Source organism: Anastrepha ludens, chromosome X (assembly GCF_028408465.1).
Source record: "Anastrepha ludens isolate Willacy chromosome X, idAnaLude1.1, whole genome shotgun sequence".
Lineage (NCBI taxonomy): Eukaryota > Metazoa > Arthropoda > Insecta > Diptera > Tephritidae > Anastrepha > Anastrepha ludens.
Window position 1 is genome coordinate 57,921,304 of NC_071503.1, and position 21,832 is coordinate 57,943,135.

The 21,832-nt window shown below is 35.6% G+C and overlaps 1 protein-coding gene across 3 annotated transcripts in view; it reads right to left on the minus strand.

Annotated features, from left to right (window-relative positions):
• Positions 1-21,832, minus strand: part of LOC128869275 (GATA zinc finger domain-containing protein 10-like) — a 146,415-nt gene that overhangs the window by 35,119 nt on the left and 89,464 nt on the right. The window contains exon 1 of one of the 3 annotated variants that reach the window (XM_054111813.1): positions 17,333-17,496. The exons of the other annotated variants lie outside the window; for them this stretch is intronic. The gene's annotated coding sequence lies outside the window, so the exon portion shown is untranslated. Of the gene's footprint in view, positions 1-17,332; positions 17,497-21,832 lie in introns of those variants that run through there. 3 annotated transcript variants of the gene reach the window in all.

Below are 21,832 nucleotides of genomic sequence, written 5' to 3' on the forward strand. Positions count from 1 at the left end.
TCAGCAAGAACGCTAGAAACCAGGACCATCAGAGCTTGTATGTAATATGAACATAGCTAAGAAGGTCCACAGGGGGGAGTACTACCTCCGCTTTTTTGGTTATGTGTGATTAGTAAAATCTTAATAAAGCTTAAGGAAGGTGAGGTAAAAATGGTTGTGTACGCTGATTACGTGGTGCTAAAGGTATCAGGACTGTCTCCTAATGCGATCAGTAGGAACATTCAAAGGGCTTTAGGTGAGCTGAACTCTTGGACAACAGTATGTGGCCTAAGTTTAGACGCGCGTAAAACAGACTATTTACCACCAGATATAAGGTACCAACTTTTACCCTACCAAATATCAACGGACAAACTCTGTCTTTATCAACCAGTGCAAAGTACTTAGGGGTAATTTTGGACTCCAAACTTAGCTGGAAATTAAACATTGAAGAACGGGTAAAGAATGCAATAATCGCTTTATATACCTGTAAACGTATGCTAGGAAGAAGATGGGTTCTTCAAATCAATTATACATTGTAATGGCATAAGGCGGTTATACGACCATTTTATCGCATGACTCGGTCGTTTGGTGGAAAGTTCTAGAGAGAGAATACAACACCGAACTAATCGGCGGAATTCACAGATCAGCCTGTACAATAATGGTCGGTACAATCAGATCATGTCCTAGGGAGACACTCAACGCACTGAGCCACGCTATTCCAATAGACCTACACATTAAGAAGACGGCAACCATGAGTGCATTTAGGCTAAAGGAAGCTGGTCGCTGGGAAGAAAAAACTTATGCTCATGCCAGTCTTTTATTGCGACAAACTCAGTTAACCTCGGTGAGGACTGACGACATCGGCCCGACGGTAACATTCAGAAGAATTTTGCAACTCCCTTTCTATCTAAGGAGGAATGGAATAAGGGATTTTCACTTAACAACTTCGACACTACAGTCTATACACATGCCAGTAAAATGAATTGTGGTGTTGGAGCTGATATATGTATATCCTCATATTACTAAAATTGAAAAGTTTGTGCGTCTCCCCGATGCCTGAAGTGTCTTTAAGGCGGAAGCTTGTGGGTTACTAATAGCTGATTTCTCTTTTAAGGGCAATATTTCTATTCTTTCGGATAGCCAAGCTGCAATCCAGGTACTGCATTCGGCCACAACAACCTCTAAACTGGTGGAACAAAGTAGGAATACCGCTTTGAGTGAAAACCATAAAGTTACCTTAATCTGGGTCCCGGGATATCGGAGCATTGAAAGTAAAGAAAAAGCAGATGAAATGGCAAGAGGAGGATTTCCAATGAATAACGATCTGGCAGAATCGGTATTTATACCATTAGGTGCAGTCAAGAATACAATTTTTCTAAAATACCTCCGAATCGCGAATTGTACAATAGATGGATAGACCAGACGAAGTGCGAAATTAGCAGAACTTTATGACCCACCTACACCCTCAAGCAATCGTCAATATTGATAAACATGAAACGACGGGACGCTTGGAGACTTACGGCAGTCACAACTGTCTTTTGGCCTGTGGGAGAACGAGCAGCCAAAATGGGCATCCCTCACAACACATACTGTCGCAATTGCAAACAACCGTGAATGTCCTGCCCTGTAGAAGGACAGAATGTTAGCCCTGGGCAAACCGCTGTTCGAGAGTCTCAAACAACTGTCTGGCTTAGATGCCAATCAACTCATAAGGTTCTTAAGCCGCAAAGACTGGCTATAATCATGATGTAAATAACCTTTAAACAAGTTGGTAACGAGGATGTGGCAACAAAGATATAATTGATGAAGAAGTACACACAAACGCTCCAAAAGCGTACAACTTACCAAAAAACGCAAGAGTAAGATGGAAAGTAATATCTTTTATATGAAGAAAATGCACGTTTATAATAGGAACTGATTTACTCAACTACTTATATGCAAATATATATATGCAACAAAAAAAATATTATTAAACCAGAAGGAAAGGGAATTGCTAACCATCCCTATAACCTTTCTGAAATGTGTGCATTAGAAGCAATAGATAATGAAGTTAGCGTCATTAGTGCCGATTAAAGGTGATCGATTGACGAGTACTATGGAGATATAACAGGAAATGACCAAATACATTCCACACTGTATAGATATCATCCACAACATGAAGCTGAAGTACGAAATCAAATAAAAAATGGAAGAGCAAGGCACAATTATGAAAAGTCAGTCTTGATATACATATCCTTTGATAAAAGTACCAAAGAAAAAAGACAACTCCGGAAAACAAAAATACAGAATACATAGTATTAGACTATCGCAAAATCAATGAACAAAGAATTGACGATAAAGACATATGTGGTGATTTTTTAAGAGCTATAGCAAAGTTTTTCAAAAAAAACATACGTAAAATTCAGAAAAATGCATGACATTTTTATTTAAATCGATAGTACAATCCATATAATTTAATGTTTGAAGATTATTTCATGCAAATGTTGACCGTTACTGCGCTTCAAATGCTCCATTCACTTAGTCCGATTCTGGTATACTCTTTCCAATGTTTCGGCCGGTATCTCACATATAAATGCTTTAATGTTGTCTTCCAATGCTTTAATTGAAGCAGGCTTGTCTGAAAAGACCTGAGCTTTAACATAGCTCCACAAAAAATAATCTAAAGGCGTTATATCCCACGATCTGGATGGCCAGTTGACAGGTCCCGAACGTGAAATAAAATGTTCACCGAACTCGCTTCTCAACAAGTTTATTCTTACGCGTCCTGTGTGGCATGTGGCACCGTCTTGCTGAAACCACATGCCATGCAAGTCAAGCTCTTGCATTTTGGGCAAAAAAAAGTTGGATATCATTTCACGGTAGCGCTCCCCATTCACAGTTACGTAGCATCTTTGAAGAAGTACGGTCCAATGATATCTCCAGCCTCCAGCTTTTCTGGATACATTGGTAGCTCTTGCAATTCTTCTGGCAGATTTTCACTCCAAAATCGACAATTCTGCTTATTTACGTACCCATTGATACAACAACGAGCTTCGTCGCTGAACACAATTTTTCGATAAAAAAGTGGATCTTAAGCTTTCTTAACAGAACACGCATTTTTATAATAAAATTCAATGATTTGCAAGCGTTGTTCGTTTGTAAGACGATTCATGGTTAAATTATTGACCAAACTGAAGATGTTTGACAGTGAAACAAAACACGAAACGTGCGTCAGCTGTTTAAAAAGGTAATAGCTAAAAAATCACCCGTTATATTATATATACATATAGTTGTCGCTTACATCCTTTTTGGTTATTTAGCCGAGCTCCTCCTCCTATTTGTGGCGTGCGTCTACACTTTTAAATCGACTCCTCCTCCTGTTTGTGGTGTACGTTTTGATGTTGTTCCATAAATGCCGACTCCGGACGGCAGATATTTTTATGAGGACCCTTTTCATGGCAGAAATACACTCGGAGGTTTGCCATTGCTTGCCATGGGGTGACCGCTATTAGAAACAACTTTTTTTCATTTTGGTGTTTCATGGAGATTCGAACCTACGTTCTCCGAATTCCGAATGGCTGTCACGCACAAGCCCATTCGACTACGGCGGCCGATAAATACTATAAGTGTATTCACTTCCACATATAAACTCAATTACGCTCAATTGGATACGGTAGAACAAGAGAAATGGCGGCATTTGTGGCCCAATATGGGTTATACAAACTTAATAGAATAGAACCCATCCGCTTCAAAAACGGGTCGATTTTGTTGCGATTCAGAAGCGATTCGCATGCATCCATACGGGCAAAAATGTTTTTTTGCGTCAAGTCGTGTGGCACCCATACATCGAGCTTCTTTTTGAATCCAAGCTTCTTCAAATGGTTTATAACGGTTTGATGACTCATGCCCAGCTCTTGGCCAATGCTACGGCTGCTACTATGCCGGTCTCTTTCGATCAATTCAGCGATTTTATCGCAATTTTTGACGACAGGCCTTCCGGACCGTGGCGCATCTTCGATCACCTCTGCACCAGAACGAAAACGTTGAAACCATCGTTGTGCGGTGGAAATGGAAACTGTATCGGGTCCATAAACTGCACAAATTTTATTGGCAGTATGAGATGCATTTTTGCCTTTATCGTAGTAGTACTGTAAAAAATGCCGTATTTTCTCTTTCTTTTGCTCCATGTTTGCGACGCTATAACTCACGAACGACTAAAAGCAAACAACAATTAATCAAACACGTGTTAGCACGTGAAAAGAGCTTTCCAAAAAGTTCTAGCGTGAACCGATGCGACGAATACAACTAGAACTACGCGCTTGCAAAGACAAGCTTGCGGAAATACCGGAAAAGTACTTATATATTGGAAAAGATAAACTACAAGACATCTGCAAAAATACCTTGGGTTTTCGCTCATCGATCCATATTGAACAAAATTAAAACGCTCGCTGCGCTTTGCTGGGATCTCAAGAAGCTCAGCTAATACGACATCCTGGGGCAGCAAGCACAAACAGCAGCTACAAAAGTGAGATGAAATCAATAGCCGGCAGCAAGTTTGTCATTAACTCACCTGTAGAAGATGAAAATGGCAGGTGACAACAGCTATAAGGAGCAAATTGAAATATGGAAAATACACTTTGACAGAACTTTGAGCGCAGTGCAAGGAGATACCTTGGATTTCATATCATGTAGGCAATTGAGCCCGAACCGGGGAATAAACACCACTCCCCAACATAAGGGGAAATAAGGCCTGAACCTCTTACCAAATTTCGGTATGAGTGGAAGGAGTCTATAATAGTGAAACTACCGAAAAAATGTGATAAAAAAAATGCAACAATTGGAGAGGTAGCTCTTTATTACCCATAGTTATGAAAATATTCAACAAAATACTTTTAGCCGCCATCGACAAACATGAAATCCCTCTACCACCACAGAAATGTGTAACGCAACTCAGGCGGGACATCCTACAATGAGAGTAGTACACGAACGTCTTCTGTGTGTCTCTCCAAATTTTCAAAAAGCTGTGAACAAAAACGGTATGAAGAGTTAGACCCCATGCTATAATACCGGAAAAAACGGGTAACAGTTCTTACGCTGACATACTAAAGAAAGTGAAAAGCGACGATAAATTCAAGAATTTCGCTTAATCAGTATAGAAAATAAGGAGAACTCAAAAAAGCGCTCTCCTAATTGAATTGACAAATTAGTGCCAAAAATATACTGATCACCTTAGGTAGTGAAGCTACAGTGAAGGCACGTACTCATCGTATCACGATAAAATGCAAGCACATCGATGAAGTAAAGAGGTGACCAAAGCGGTCAAATCTTTGGCTGGTTTTGATGATGTGGAAATTGCAGATGTAATTGTATATGCGGGCACTCAAACAGCGACCATTACCCTGCCAGATCTGAAAGAAAAAACCTATAGAGATTGGATTGATCAGATTGTCTCCGCGTTACGCAGCGCAGTAGAGGGAGATCCGATTCTGCTGACAATGTTCATAATTTCATATTAGCATCAGCTAGAGGGCAGAGAAAGTTTGAAACTTTATGAAAAATATATATTTGTGAATAGCCTAAGTTATAATTTTTTAATATTTAATTGAAAATTTCGGGCATGCCATAATAATATATAAAAATGGTATGTATTAAAATGGTTTTAACCGTCGAAATCATAAATTTGACGATTCGTGTAATTACTCCACTAATATACTTTGATTTATATTTTTATTTTCACTATTTGTAAAGTTGTCTTCAAAAGTCTATGGTACAAACAATTGGGCACTGAATAAAAATATTTTCCAATTGCTTCATATCTATATTAATCAAATTAGCTTACACATCTCATTTTATGGCTTGGATAATTATCTTCACTTTTCTGGTTTCTGTTTTGGTGCTGTTCCACAAATGATGGGATTTATAGATTTATGCTGAAATGCCGAGAGACAGCAGCCATTAAAACATACAGACTTTAAGTATAATTTGATTTTCCACGTCTAAACCCGATACCAATCCTATGGTTGTCACATATCAACCCAGTTTCGGTAGTCGTTAATTAATTTGTATAGTAGGCAAGAGAAAAGGCAATTCAAGTGATGTGCATTTGCTTAATTAGCTCAGTTCAGTAGATTTTTACCAAAAAAATAACAAAAGCCCGAATACATAATTGTACTTATAGATAAGTGTGTATACGAAAAGCATCAGACTTCTTAGAAAATATACAACAAGAAGCAATTATAAGAACAACTAAATTTATTATATTTTCATTATCAGTTTAGGGCTAACAATTTATATTTTTAATATTTAAACTTTTAATGGCAAATGTTTTAAGAATATCCAAAAATAAGCACACATTTCTCGAAACTTAAATTAATTATTATATATATACATATATAATTGGCGCGTACACCCTTTTTGAGTGTTTGGCCAAGCTCCTCCTCCTATTTGTGGTGCGCGTCTTGATTTTGTTACACAAATGGAGGGACCTACAGTTTCAAACCGACTCCGAACGGCAGATATTTTTATGAGGAGCTTTTTCATGGCAGAAATACTCTCGGAGGTTTGCCATTGCCTGCCGAGGGGCGACCGCTATTAGAAAAATGTTTTTCTCAATTTTGGTGTTTCACCGAGATTCGAACCAAAGTTCTCTCTGTGAATTCCGAATGGTAGTCACGCACCAAGCCATTCGGCTACGGCGGCCGTAATTATTAATTACTAGCTTTAACCCGCGGCCCCGCTCGCGTAGGAGTAGTTTTGAGGGATTTAGGATATGTATATAAAAGAATTACAAAAAATAATTTCGTAGAAAATATTTTTTTATTAATAACTATAATATTATAATGCCCGGCATCAATTGCTATGCCTCGTTGAATAAAATCAAAACAACCAATCAGAAAAATATCAAGCAAAATTATTTTTATTAATTTTCTATCTCAAACCGTTTTTGAACTTTGCATTTCGGTCATAGTTGAACAGCTTATGCGGATTATGAAGTCTAGAGTGTGCTATAAATAGTGGGAAATAGGAAAAACTAAGATTTTTTAGATTAAATTTAAGCAAACACTCGATTATTAGTGACGAATGAGAGTGGTGGTGCGGCCTGGGGGCTGTGGGAAACTAGTTCCATCATAAAAACGTGCCTATATTTTAAATAAACAAATAGAGTTCTTCGGGTTAGTTTATGATTTAAAGCTTGGTAAATTGTGTTGGATCCTCCTTTCATTATAACTTGTTGAAGTCGCGGAGGCATCAATTTGATGAAATTTTGTATGATATTTTGATCAATTTTTGACCATCCGACAATAATCGCACTTCTAAAGGCTTTAGCGCTATCAAAATGTCTTTCATTTGTGGAAACTCATAGGGAAAGTATTGCCCATACATTTTCGATTGGGTTAAGGTTAAGGCTTCAGTCAGACCATTCGACAATTGGTATTTTATTCGCTGCCAAAACTCTTTTGTTGATTTAGAAGCATGAACGGCTGCGTTGTAATACTAGAAAATCCACTCTTAATATCTGCTTCGTAATGAGTACCTCGTCTAGATGTTCTATATACTTAACTCTATTTATTTTTGTGGAAATGAAACCATTTCGCCATTCTATCCTCCTTTTTCTCCCGTTTATCTCGCCAATACATTTGGCAATCATCTTATCTGTCCAGATTGAATTTTTTTTCTCCAGAAAAAATTACTTTTTCCCACTAATCTTCCCAAAATTGGTACTTTTCTGCAAATGTCAATCTAGCCTGTTTGTGCCGTGCGGTTAACTTAGGTTTAGGTACTCGTTTTACATATTCTAGACTAGAATCCGTTTGCAAAATTTGTTGCAAAAGGGGTAGTAACTTACAAATTAAGGATGTGTTTAATTTCCGCGGGCTATTGGACTTATTTATAGCTAAACGCTTGATTTCCCGAACATCTCTAGCTTTAAGTTTAGGTTTCCAACCACTTTTTTTGGTATATCTGTACTCTTCTTTCAAATGAAAGTAATAGAAAGCCCCAGTTTTGCTTCTTTTTAATTTTGAAGCTATTTCTCACATTGTAAGACCTTCGTCTCTCCATATTAAAATTTGTCCCTCCTCAAATTCAGATAAAGCTTTTCCGCGCGGCATATTTTTTGTTTCTAACCCAAAACAACCACATACGAGGTGTGGTCCAAAAATAACTTGAATTTTCAAATTTCGAGGGCTATGTATATTTGACTTTCGATTATTTTTTTTATGCTGGTACACTAGTATCGAAGCTATTTCACGGTTATAGCAATATATGCTTAACATGTTTAGTTTGTTGGTAAGAGGCATAAATAAGACAAGTGTTTTGCGTGTTCATCGATTTTCTGCTATCGAAAAAAAAATGGATCAAAGAGTTTGTATCAAATTTTGTGTAAAAAATGCAATTAAGCGCTCAAAAATCCTTGAAATGTTGTCAATGAGAGTGCTCTGAGTCAAAAAAATGTTTACAAGTGGTACAAGGTTTTCACAAAAGGTCGAGAAGGTCTGGACGCCGCAACACATCATCAACCGATGAAGATGTTGGGAAAGTGAAGAAAATTGTTATAGAGAATCGTCAAATTACAATTAGAGAAGTGGTTGGATCATGGAGAGACTCAAAGAGTTTGTCAACTTTATTTCTTCAAATTTTTTTAATTCCAATATTCCGACACAGGAGTTTTAAATGGCCACTGTAGCTTATACTCTGCAAAAACTTTTAGAATTAGTTTTTGTTTGACATTGGAAGGCTAAATGCTATGAAAAGTTGAAGTTCATTCAGCTATGGCCGGCGCAGACGAATCGGTTGTTGCGTTACTGCCATTCGGTAGGGTCCTGGTTTGAGAACTAGTGTGGACATGAAACTCCAAGTTATATAAAAGTTTTTTTCTACTAGCGGTCACCTTCGGCAGGAAATGGCGAGGGTATTTTACTCTACAAATTAAACATTTTTTATTTAAGTTTCTTTATTAAGCTAATAATACTTGAAGAAGGTCTGCAATGTAGTTAATAAATTAAAATTGTTTGAAATAAGAATTTTTATTATCATCGAATTTTTTTAGTCGATAAATTACTTGTCTGAAAATTATTTTGGTTATACATATATGTTACATACTCACGCACATTTTGGATATTTGTACGTTTCAATGTTTTATTTGATATTTAAGGGTTCCCGGAGGTCTAAAAAATTTTGGGTATTTTCAGGAATTTTTTGTATAAAAAAAAATTATTAAGCAGTATGGCTGTAACTATATCCTGTACTAAAATAAAAATAAAAAAAAGAAAATGGCGCAGTTTGTATTGTAATTTAACACCAATTTTTAGGTTTTTTTGTCAGTCTTTTAATCACAGAAATACGAAATAAGTGAAATATAGCCGAAAAAAGTCATTTCGAGATAAATGGGCTTAAAGTTTGTGATACAGGAGCGCGCGGATCACTCTCTACCTAGTTAATGGGCTGTAGGAGCTAGAATGTTGGGACTTTCCCCATGACAATTTCACAGTCTTAAGATACTAGCCTTTCGAAATAAATCGATTTTTTGACATTTCTAGACCACCGGGTCCGGTCAAAATCGAGAAGATATTAATTTTATTATTAAATATAACTAAAAAGTGGCAAATGCGCAGATATTTACAACAATAGAAAATAAATTTCTGTAACGTCCGCAAATCTTCGTTGCAGAACATAAACATTACGAGTAAATGTCAGGCCTGAAAATTATCATATCATATGTCTACTTCTAATTCCTACAACGCCTGTAAAGCCTGAACTCCAGCTTTATAATTAAGACCCTGGTCTACATGTTCCGCTTACGTTGCAATGAGAACCTTGTACGCTCAAAACTATTTTTGCGAATACTCAATTTAATGATATTTGATACGAATATTTTAATTTTATATTGTGTGCGTAGGTTTGAGTGACATAAAATCAAACCTCAGGGCTTTTTGAAAATTGTTAAATAAAAAAATAGTGCTCAACCAATATATCTAATGTTTTTTATAATGATATGCAATCCCATTCTTCATTAGAAGCTGTTAATCTATTTGCAGCTTTTTTTTGCAGCTTCTAATTTCGAAGCAGAGCCAAATCTAGAAGTGGATTGCCCTTTGAACGGGGCGAATTTATTGTTGTATACAAGGTAACGCAAGTTACACCTTTACAAAAGCAAATAATAATTATATGATAGGTCTATTTCGAAATTACCAACAACCTCAAAATTATTTAAATATGTTGTTAAATAAAAAATATTTTTTGCAGTTAATCGCGTACAAATTGTTAACAAACATGGTTTTATTTCTGGTAGATCAACCTACCAACAAATCTAGCAGCATGTTCCGAATACTCTTTATCTGCTTTTAATAATTGGGCTCAACTTGATACTGTGTACACAAATTTTTCAATGGCGATTGAAAAGTTTAGTGATCTCTTAATCTTAATTTTCAAATTTGGTAGTATCGAATTTTATTTCTCATTCTCACTTATTTTTTAACTTGGTTAAATTCGTAACTCACTAACTGTCGTTGTGTAATAAAATAAAATATAAAAAGTAAAAATTTTTAAAATATGTTTAAAAATATCGTTTTTAATCTGTGTCAATCACACATCTAACTGTTTTAACGACGCACAATCCCATTTATACGATGAATATACAAGTGAATATACATTATAGTTACAAATCACCCATACTCCTAGGTGTGGTATGAGACTCGTGATTCTCATTTCAAAGCCAATTAAATTATACCATCGCAAAATCTTATTCTTATTCTATCATCAATAGACTGGAACAATTTTTTTTGAAGTATGCCTATATTCATTTAGTTTTAGTGGCCTTAAGCATTCTTACAGTGCCAGATGTATGCTCACTAACCTGAAATCGTTACACTTCATTTTGCTGTGCTATTGATTCTGTATCCTTGCCTAAACGCATTTATTTTAATATTCCGCAGGAAAGCCTCAGGTATAATGACATTTTTCATTGACAGTAGTCAGATCTAATATGCTGCTACATATCTTATTCATAGAGCATTAAAAGAGTTCAATCTGTTCTCAAACCATTGGTTTATCTTATACTAAATACAATTTCAATTTAGTTTTAAATGAACTATTAAATAGTTTCGGAAATATCTTTAAGTCTGCCGGTCGGAGACGGCATAAAACTGTAGGCCCTTTCAGTTGTGAAAGAACATCAAGATGAAAAAAAAAACCAAAACAAAAACAAATGGGAAGAGAAGCTAGGCGAAATAACTAGTGGAAGGGTAAAATTTTATAAAAAAAAATATAAATAATTGGCGCGTACACCTCTGTGGTGTGCGTCTTGATGTTGTTCCACAAATGGGGGACCTACAGTTTTAAACCGACTCCGAACGATAAATGATTTTTATGAGGAGCTTTTTCATGTCAAAATACACTCGGAGGCATGTCATTGCCTGCCGAGGGGCCACCGCTATTAGAAACAACTTTTTCCAATCATTTTCCTGTTTCATGTGAGGAACTTCGAGCCTACTCCTTCCGAATGGTAGTCACGCACCGACGCATTCGGCTACGGCAGCAGCCGTTTATAAATATAATTTGTTTATTCAGAAAGCTTCAAATCACTGGTGTGAATGTGTTAATAATTTACTCTTAATACACTTGAATGGGATTACACTCATTAACTAAGAAGCCTCCTTATCATATTTTAACCGGTAATTCGAATTTTTAATCTCGATAATAATAAACGATCAACGTTTTGTATTGTTATTGTTCGCGGAAATAGTTCTAAATTCAGCATTACAATATTCTTTCGGATAAAATTTCTGGGCAACAGTTGAAACAAAAGTAACGTAAATTCTTTCGGGTCATTATTCTCAAATTTTGGGTCATTATATTCAAATTCAAATTAATTTTGGGCCATAATTCAGTATTTTTCTTAATGTTGTAAAAAAATTTGTGTTCGTTTTCAATGAAAAAATTTGTAAAATTGAAAAATTCGAAAGGAACTGAAACCAATGGGCAAATTAAAAACAGTATATCGATGTTAAAATACATACATACACATACGAGGGGTGCCTTTTATATGTCGGGATTTGGCAACCTTGGTGTTGCAATCTGGCAACTGACAGCTGTATCCCAAAGTTTGACATTTTTTGGCTTTTACGTACTCGGAACGTTTTGAAATACCAGCGCTGTTTGTGTTGTTTACGGTAACTTAAAAGATTCATCTCGGTCCAAAAATGGAATTAAATCGTGAACATTTTCGTGCGATTATTTTTTACAACTTTCGACGTGGATTAACTCAGCAACATTGCATGGATGAACTTAATTCATTTTTTGGCGATGAAGCTCCATCAAGGACGAGAGTTTATCGATGGTATGGTGAATTCAATCGTGGTCGTAGTTCACTCCAAGACGAATTTGGTGAAGGTCGTCCAAAATCAGTTGTTGTTCCGAAAACCATTGATGCTGTGCGCGAACTGATATTGCAAGATCGTCATGTGACCTATCGGGAGATTGAGACAATCTTAGGCATTAGTGGGACCAGCATACATTCAATATTGCATAAACATTTGACTGTCAAAAAAATTTGTTCGCGTTGGATCCCACACAATTTGTCAATCGCTCAAAAAAAGGCTCGTGTCGATTGGTCGAAGGAAATGCTCAAAAAATACGATCGCGGGGCTTCGAAACACGTCTATGACATCGTGACAGGTGATGAATCATGGATTTACGCGTATGAGCCCGAAAGTAAACAGCAGTCGACTGTATTTGTGTTTCAAGATGAGCCAAATCCAACAAAAGTTGTTCGCGCACGAAGTACTTCCAAGCAAATGGTCGCCTGTTTTTTCGGAAAACCTGGACATGTCATAACCGTACCACTAGAACAACGCAGAACAGTAAATTCTGAGTGGTACACAACCATTTGTTTGCCAGTTGTTTTCCAAGAAATTAGGAAAACCAATCGCCAAAGACGGATCACTCTTCACCAGGACAATGCGAGCTCTCACACATCGGCTCAAACAACTGCATTTTTGAGTACCCAAAACATCGAATTAATGGGTCATCCGCCGTATAGTCCTGACTTGGCACCGAATGACTTCTTTTTATTCCCGTACGTAAAAAACAAACAGAGAGGTCAACGTTTTTCGACACCTGAAGAAGCGGTTGCGGCATTCAGAATGCATGTTTTGGAGGTACCTCATTCAGAGTGGCAAAAGTGCTTCGACAATTGGTTCAAACGCATGCAAAAGTGTATAGATCTTCATGGAGAATATTTTGAAAAACAATAAAGTGATTTTCGATTATTAAAATTTGTTTTTGTTCTCTAATCCCGACATATAAAAGGCTCCCCTCGTAATATCATAAGTCAATGCCCCTTTACGGCGGCGTTTGAGCTTTCGGAATTATTATTTGTTAACTATATAACCAAATTGAACATATTAAATAAAATGCACAGTTCATAGATTTTATTTCAAACCCAAAAATGACATACTTCAATAGTCTGCGCTCATTTATAATAAATTTAAGATATTCCAAAAAACATGCGCGTTTTAAGAAGCTTGCTGCAACCCACGCTGAAACCAGCACTTCCCTAAAAGTAAAATAAATCCACAAAAATTTATCTACCCGTTCCATTATGATTAGCTGCAAAACTGGCAATAAGTTGTCAAGACTGTTTTGAAAAGTTTCTCTTCATAGAAATTAGTTTGGTGGAGTATTTTCATGTTTTTGGCTTGGTAACTTTATAATTTAGGGAGACCCATTTGGGTGGGAGTTAAGGTCGAAGAAATAGTTAATCTTGTTATGTGTGAACTTATTACCAGAGCATCTCAGCTCCTTGTTTTAAAGTTTGTTTAAAAATATCCAAATAAGCAAACTTATCCAGCTATCACTCACCCCCATACCATCATCCCACCACCTCCATGTTTCACTGTTGGTATTACTAGAGATATAAGTGGCTTCTTTCTAGCAACTCTTCCATGACAGCTTTTTTAAAGACTTTTCTGTCAATTGAAGCACAAACATATTTTCGATCCTTATTCCTTATTTCATCTTTCACTTTTGAAGCAGTTATATTTGCATCTTTCTATACACACTTTATAATCCTGCGCTTTTCCCTTTTGCTAGTTTACTAGGACGCTTTGAAGTTATGATTCCGGTTTTTTTCATAACTTTTAATTCGTGTCTGAACTCACATTTATGTCCTCTCTACTATTCTTCCTATTTTTCGATAGTTTTGGCCTTCTCTCCACTATTTAATTATGACTTTCCTGCCGTCAATGTCAATTTCTTTTCTCTTTTCTTCCATTGTATGGCTCCGTACAAAATTCTATTGAAAACCTATTAACTAACAGGTTATGAAATAAAAATAATAATTTTCTTTACCAAAAGATCGTCCTAACAACAAAAAAGCGAAGCCGAATGATGAATGTCCACTTTTTACGTTCGGCTTAGTACGCATTACCGAAAATAAGTATCATTAGAATTGGTGGCGACGCATTAAGCCGATAATTTTGTTTCGCCACATGACTACTACGATAGTAAACAACAAAGATAATGAATTTGAATATGTACAGATCTTACCGTTAAAATTTGATTTGACAATTGAGACAGATACGAAGTGTCAATGTTTGAATATAGATTTGTATATATCTTTTACAATAAATATGATATAAGGTACCTAGAAATTAGTACATAATTTAGCGATTTTAACCATGTGTGAAATTAACACTAGTTATTTTAATAATATTGCCTTAAATACATTTTCTATTGGGTAAGGTGAAGGCTTCAATCATACCATTCTAAAATTGGTATTTTTTTCACTGCCAAAACTCTTTTGTTGCTTTAGAAGCATGAACGGCTGCATTGTAATGCTAGAAAATCCACTCTTAATATGTGCTTCGTAATAAGTGCCGCCGTAGTCGAATGAGTTGGTGCGTAACTACCATTCGGAATTCAGAGAGAACGCAGGTTGGAATCTCGGTGAAACACCAAAATGAAGAAAAAGTTTTTTCTAACAGCTGTCACCCCTTGGCAGGCAATGGCAAGCCTCCGAGAGTATTTCTACCATGAAAAAAGCTCCTCATAAAAAATCTGCACTTCGGAGTCGGCTTGAAACTGTAGGTCCCTCAATTTGTGGAACAACATCAAGACGCCCACCACAAATAGGAGCAGGAGCTCGGCCAAACACCCAAAAAGGGATATATATATAAATATATATAGAAGTTATGAACGGAAGAAATAGAAGGATATATATATTTGGCAATCATCTTATCTGTCTAGATTGCATTTTTTTTTTCTCCAGAAAAAATTACTTTTTCCCATTAATCTTCCCAAAATTGGTACTTTTCTGCAAATGTCAATCTGGCCTGTTTGTGCCGTGCGGTTCACTTAGTTTTAGGTACTCGTTTTACATATTTTAGACCAGAATCCGGTTGAAAAATTTTTTGAATACCGGGTAGTAACTTACAATTAAGGATATGTTTAATTTCCGCGGGCTATTGGACTTATTTATAGCTAAACGCTTGATTTCCCGAACATCTCTAGCTTTAAGTTTAGGTTTCCAACCGCTTCTTTTGGTATATCTGTACTCTTCTTTCAAATGAAAGTAATAGAAATCCCCAGTTTTGCTTCTTTTTAATTTTGAAGCTATTTCTCACATTGTAAGACCTTCGTCTCTCCATATTAAAATTTGTCCCTCCTCAAATTCAGACAAAGGTTTTCCGCGCGGCATATTTTTTGTTTCTAAACCAAAACAACGACATAAATGTGAGAACGAGACAAAGCGGTCGAAAAGACATAACAATTTGAGCAATTGTAATAACCTACATTGTAAACTTTTAAATTAAAAGCAAATGTTTTTGGTCTTATAATTATTTCGTCTTGCACAGAACAAGAATTTGCGCTTTACTAAAATAAATGCGTAATAATTAATGAAATGAGATACCGTTTTAAACATACAATCAACGATAATGGGAAATTTTCCTATTATTGATTTAGTAGATATCATCATTATCATCTTGGTCTTATAATTTTTTTGTACGTTGTAGGGTTTCACCATCAATAATGAAACATTCTCTAAACATAATTTTATTTAATTTTAATTTTATGAAATAGATGAAGACTGATCGCTTGTAGGGACAATTATATTTCTTTATTGCAAAAAACTGGTCTTGTTAAGAATAGAAAAAGGATTGGCAGACCGCAATCTGGACATTCTGTTGAGAATATTGGTGGCGTAGCGAAAGTGTTCCTGAACAAACCTCAACATCAATATCTCGACGTTCCCAATAATTAGGCATTGATGAATCGACTGTTTGACGGATTTTACCTGTGGAGGTGCTCATACATGTATATCTGTTAAGAGCCGTACTTTGAATAAAAATATTGAAACTGGTAGGAATCTAAATTTTTAAATGTTTTGTTTTAAACCAACACCTAGGCGCATCTTTTGAAAGACCATTTACATATGTATGTGCATACAAAATAATAATTGTTGCGTACATCAAATGCTAATGATATCTTACAAACGCGGACGGTTTCTAATAAGAAGCTTTTCATGGCAGACATTAAGAGGATTGAGAATGTCACCTCATTATGCGGCATTATAAAGAAAATGTTGCTATAAGCCCAGCGAATTGTTGAAAAAATTGAACCCATCCACATGTTATACAAGAATATAGTAAGCTATACAAATAGCTAAAATTTATCTTTATATTTTGAAACTTATAAACACTTAACAAACTATATTTTATATATTTTTTAACCATGAAAGATTCTAAATAAATTCTAACAAATAAATATAAAATTAAATTTAAAATTATAATTAAAACTCAGACTAAAATTACAACTGAAAGTAAATTTGAAACGAAACTGAAAATTGAAATTAAAATTAAAACTAAACCTAAAATTAAAATTAAAAGTTAAATTAAAATTTAAAAAGCTGTAAATTTCACACATATATGTATATACATACATATGTGGCGCTTCGTTAATCTATATACGAGTAAACTTTATCAGTGTATTGGGCCGTTGAGCGTTGACATACATATATGTATACTGGTACTATAATAGAATTTTCTGTTATTTCCACCATTCAATGTCAATTTCATATTTTTTGCCAATTGTACGAATAATGAATTGTTGCTGTTATCTTATTGCTAAACACTATATCACTCGGCGAGCAATAGGTTAACAGCTATGGGCCATCGGCCATCTCATCTACTATAGCGCAACGGCCAAGCTGAGTAGGCGGGCCGACTTGCTTTAATTTTGTATTGGCATTTGTTTAATTTTTATACATCTAAAAACGAGTAGTTTATTTGGTTCGTCGGTTGTAGCATAGAGCATCTGACCCACTCTCCAAGAAAGCTATGATCTGAACGCTTAAGAACAATAAATCACGCTCGACCTTTGTTAACACTACCGCAATTTGAATTTATATTTTCATTTAAAGTTGTAAGACGTTTAACGGCCATTCAACGTTAGTGTTGCTGGCCCGCGCTTTCTCGTTATTTGATACGCTGCTTTATTGAGAAACTACCGTTTATATTCGTACTACTGTTGATGGCCCGAGTGTTGCCGACAAACTAATTTAGTTGCTGCGCTTCCACAACTATAAATATTATTTTTCTTAACCACATTTTCTAATTTTGCGCGCCTAAGAAAGAAAATATCCTTAAGACGTTGATTGTCCCCAACCTAAGACGTCCAGTGCTAACGCCACAGTCAGTGTATCAGTAGAAGCCACCATTCACCATACATGCCAAAACACACCAAATACACCAATAAATACAACAGAACACACCACGCAAGCAGCCTGCGTTGAAGCCTTCTTAGCTATAGTTGATGAACGTCTTGGCGAAGACGTCCACCTTCAAACTGCCTTGCCAACGTCAACGTCATAATTCTTGTATTCTACATCGTCACCCTAGTCATTGTTTTTGGAAGTGCTGCTTGTGCTCTCACTATAAAGGTCTTGCATACAGCGCCTAAAGTATTGTTAGTGCACTGTTGTTATTGTTACTAAACTTGTTTGTGTATCTGCCTGTTGGTGTGTATATGTGGAGTTCGTCTTCTCCAAAGTCATCGCTGCTTTTTTCGGTCTCCGATGCAACTAAATAAAAGGTGCCCAGTCTTCCCACGCATGCCTCATATAGACATACAAACATACACACAGGCGCTTCGTGAAATTGAGTGCAGAAGACGGATTTAGTCATCTCTTAAATTCCTTCAATTGCTTACAAAATTCACGAAAGTGTTGAATTTTAACTAATGTCAACTCTTTCATGAAGGAGCATCAATAGAATGTGTTCGTTGGCTGCGTACGTCGAGCGACCGTTGATAAGACGGTGTGCAATACAATATTACGCGTAAGTATGCCAAACGCAAATGCGAGTGGATAAGAAATTAAGGAAAGAGAAAACAATTGTCAAGAGTACAACAGTATCTAGAAACACAGTGAAACAAATCTCCACTTATTAAAAAAAATTAATATGGCGGCAATAATTTTAACAAAAACTAGCTTGATTACTGAGCGACAATTTCAGAAGTGCGCTTCCCTTTTTCCAAGTGTTGGAATTATTTCATGCAACTTCTTAAAAATAAAGTACCATTTGTTGAAAAAATATCCATTTGTTTCTGGTTTATAATCGATTTAACATTAATGTACGTCGTTTTTTTCAAACTTTTAGTATGTTAAACTTATGTTAAATGAAGGTTTGGACTTTAAAAAATGTATATTATTTTAATTTTAAGAAAATGGTTATTGCAAAAAAATTTTCTTGTTAATAAATTAGTTGAGAATAGAAAGTATTTTTAATATATTTCGTATTTATTTACACATATAGTGTACAGCAGAAGTCTTTGCACCCTACCACTTCGAAGATGTTTTATAAAAAATATCACTGAAGTTTTTGAGTGTTTTAATACTTTATTCAAAATTCAAAATAAATCCAATTGGCCCGGTGTGAAATATAAGAACATATACAATATAAGCTGTCTCATTCTCAAATAAGAAAGAAAAAACCATAGAAAATCTGAAAATTCGCATAGCAACCGGTTGATACTCTTGCAATAAAGCATTTATGTAGGAAAAAGTTTGCTAATAATTTGAGAGAAATTACATTTTATATCTAGTAGGATATCCTCGTAATCGAATAACTTCTTTTAATCGATCAGGCATTTCGAGAATCAATTTTTTGTATAACCCGAATTTATATTTTGCCATTCGACTTGTAGCAAGATGTTAAGTTGATTTTTGGAAGTTATGTGGTATTTCCTTAATCGTTTGGCAAATGTTCCCATAAATAGGGTTCATATCTGGGCTCTATGTGCGCGATCTGTTTGGGATCGTTGTCCTACTGGAAATACAATAAAATCCACCAGACAATCCCATTTTTTCAGCGCTTTGTAACAAGTTTTCCTGAGGGATTTGTAACTATACTTCTTCTGTCATTATTTATCCATAAAAAACAAGATTGCTAACATCATGACTAATAGCATGACCACATCATGCAGCCCCAAACCATGACGACTCCATCTCCATGCTTGACCGTTTTAGTTGTACTTTTTTGGATTTAATTCTTCATTTCGTTTTCTCCACACTTTAAGTTGCCCATCATATCTGAAAATATTATACTTCGATTCGTCGGAGAAAATTACTTTGTCCCAGAAGCCAAATTCTTTGAGTTGATAAGTTCTGGCTAACTCGAGCCTTTTATTTCTATTAGTATCACTGACAAAAGGTTTTTTTCTAGTAATACATGCCTTATATCCATTTCTCTTGATTGACCTTCGCACTGTGTCCGATAAAACAATGGTGTTTAGAGATATTTGCAATACAGTAGCTATATTCGGATCACTTTCGAAAGAATTTTCTTATATTTTTCTCTTGATAAGGCATTCATCTCTCTCAGTAAACTTCGTAGGGCGGTGTGATCTCTGCTTATTTTCGATCCTTTTCTCTCTTTTGAATCTATGTATTCTCTTTTGCACTGTTGCTTTAGTCCTGCTGATGGTTTTCTCGACATTTGAGTATGATTTTCCATCTTTATGCACGCGTACAACAATTTTCCTATCCTTAAAAAAGTAAAGGATGCGAATAAATGAACTTGAGCAGTTATCCTGAAAATATTCGGCCAACCAATGTTTATTTTATTATATTTATTTTATTATATTATCTTCTCCATCAGGGCAGAAATAAAAGAAACAGGAGGCACTGGGTGCATCCGTACACTAGGAATAACTCAAACAGCAGACGATGATTTCAAATTTTGCTTACATAATTGATTAAACCGATTTAAAATTTTAGACATTTTACAGAATTTCTAAAAAAGCCTTTAAGGAGCTTGTAGAAATTTTGAAGCCGACTATTCAAAAACAAAATTCTAACACTGAAAATCAAAAACAAACTACAGGCGTACAGGATATTGGACGACTCTGCTGTACGATAAACCGTCCCTGAAACACCAAACGATAGAAACCATTTTTTCAAATGCGGGTGCCCCTTGGCAGGCAATGACCATCTGCTGTTCGGAGTCGGCTTAAAACTGTAGTTCGCACAAATAGGAAGAGGAGCTCGGCCAAACACCCAAAAAGGGTGTTAAAAGAACGATCATCACTTATAATTCGCCATCAGTAAAGGGGTATATTAAAGTTAAGGATTTTGACTACTGTATTAGAGGTCCAATTAAAGAACAAAATTCATATTTTCCGGACGTAATGCAAAAACTACTGTACAAGTTATGTGAAATTTATATTAAATAAGACAAGCGAGGAAGTGCTAAATTGGGCCGGGCAAACTTTATATACCCTTGCACATTTTAGTACAGTTTTATTAAGGCTGACTGCTAATTTTTGGAGTCAAACAAACTCATTGATAATGAGAATTATAGTTTGCAAATTTCGACAGAAGGACGGAAATTTAGTATTATAATAATAAAAAGTTGGCTTGGTTTTAATCCAATTTCTCTGATATTTATATTTGACCTAGATGAGACATGGAGCAATACGTGTACCATGTTTGATCTAGTTTTATGGATTCATAATTTTTTTTTTTTTGCTACCTTTATTTATTATTTATACCTTTCTGTAACACTAGGTAATTCTTTTTCCAGCTTTAATTTCATAACATTACTCATTATCAATTTTCCATTCTGGATGAGTATTTTTGTGAGTTTGCAATGTATGTATGTACATAACTTTAATTTGTAAATTTTTTAATTTAACAATTTTTTCTAGTTATCAGCTGAGTTGGAGTTGGTCGTTTGAGTCGTTATCGAGAAACACGTAGTTACCCAATTATTCACAATTTTAATTGTGGTGAATTTGTTTTTCTAGGACCATCATTTGTACCAATTTAAGTAATTTTGCTTTATTTATAAAGAATATATCACGTTTGTTTCCTTATTGAAATAACGTCTTTGTGGTAGTTAGGTAAGTGGCCCTATTTCTCCCATTTTCAATACCCACTTCCGACAAAAATTAATATACCTATATGCCAAGTTTCATTGAACTATGTACATATTGTATATTCATTGCTGGTCGATTTATCGTGCGCACGGCCAGACGAACGGAAGAGTATTGTTAAATGGCCTTAATTCCTCATACTGAGGTATATATGTGTACGTCTATATAAACCTCGATTTCTTTATGTTATTACTTAAACATTTTTTTCCTTATTCACTCCTCTCGGGCGCATAGGGCCCTGACAAGACTCAGTCTTGCGTTGGTTTCGCTAATCCATTTTGATTTCTGACAGGGTAGGTGATTAGCCTGCCGCTACCAGTCCTAAGTAGTGGGAATGCCCACCTGTCGTTGCTTAGGAACAACGCCTTCTTACTGCTAGGAGCGCCATCTGTGTTTCACATTTTTCTGGCAGAAAAATCGCGCAGATAGTTGAGGATACATA